Source organism: Myotis davidii, unplaced genomic scaffold (assembly GCF_000327345.1).
Source record: "Myotis davidii unplaced genomic scaffold, ASM32734v1 scaffold309, whole genome shotgun sequence".
In the NCBI taxonomy this organism is placed as follows: domain Eukaryota; kingdom Metazoa; phylum Chordata; class Mammalia; order Chiroptera; family Vespertilionidae; genus Myotis; species Myotis davidii.
In genome coordinates this window covers 1,609,107-1,610,297 of record NW_006383013.1, presented here as the reverse complement: position 1 = coordinate 1,610,297, position 1,191 = coordinate 1,609,107, and positions in this window count along the sequence as shown.

Sequence of the window (1,191 nt, the reverse complement as noted above, 5' to 3'; positions counted from 1 at the left end):
GGGAAAGAGGCAGTGGGCCAATTAAACACTTTCAATCTGCCCTCTCCTCCCTGCCCTGAGGCCCTCCCTTCGGGCCCTCCCACAGGACTGCTCCATTAAACCCCCCTACTCTTAGGCTATAAGATAAAGGTTTAGGGGATTAATACTTCCCAGAGGCGTTTGCATTTTAATGGTGACTCTTAAAAATCGAAATGCTTTCAGTCTCAAGGAATAAATCTCTTAATAGGGAATATTTGGGTTCCTTGGGGGTGGGGGTGGGGTTGGCAGGAAAATATTTGGTTGAGAAACACCCTAACCAAAACTATAATTCAGGCTTAAAGTCCACCAGATTTGGGTTTGAGTCCTTCCTGCTTGGCCTTGGGTAGAAGCCTCAGTTTCCATGTCTGTAAAATGGGGTCATAATGCTTAACTCACATGTCTGTGTAATGACCGAATAACTCTACTTAGATAGATTGTGAGTTAAATGTCATGAATATAAAGCAACAACCAGGAACATATAGGTGCTCAACAAATGTTAACTTCCTTCTTTGACAAGCTAAGTAAACTCTCCCTACTATTTTCTCCTTCACCCTACATCTCTGCTGGCATGCTATCTGCTACAAATAATAGAAAACCATCTAACAATGGACTAAACAGGCATTCATTTCCTCAACTGAGGAGAATAAGAGATAAGAAGCCACTGGCTCTGATCCTGTGGCTTGGCAATGATAAGACTATTCTCTCTGATTCTGTTGGTCTTTCCCTTGTGGTTAAAACATGGCTACTATCTCTCTCTCTCCCCCAACTTTTTTGGGGGGAGACAACCAAAATTTCTGGTGGCCTTAAAAGAACAACAACAACAAAACAAACAAACATGTGGCTACTGCAGCTCCAACCATCACAGCTCAATTCCAGGCAGGAGGAAGAAGAGAAAGGAGCAGAACCAACTGTGAGGTCTCCTTTTATAAAAAAGGAAAAAAGAGAGAAACCAAGATGGTGGCATAGGTAAACACCTGAAATTGCTGCCTCCAACAACCACTTCAAAACTACAACTAAAAGACATCAACTAAAACGGACATCATCCACAGTGGTTCTCAACCTTCTGGCTCTTTAAATATAGTTCTTCATGTTGTTGACCTAACCATAAAATTATTTTCATTGCTACTTCATAACTGTAATGTTGCTACTGTTATGAATTGTAATGTAAATATC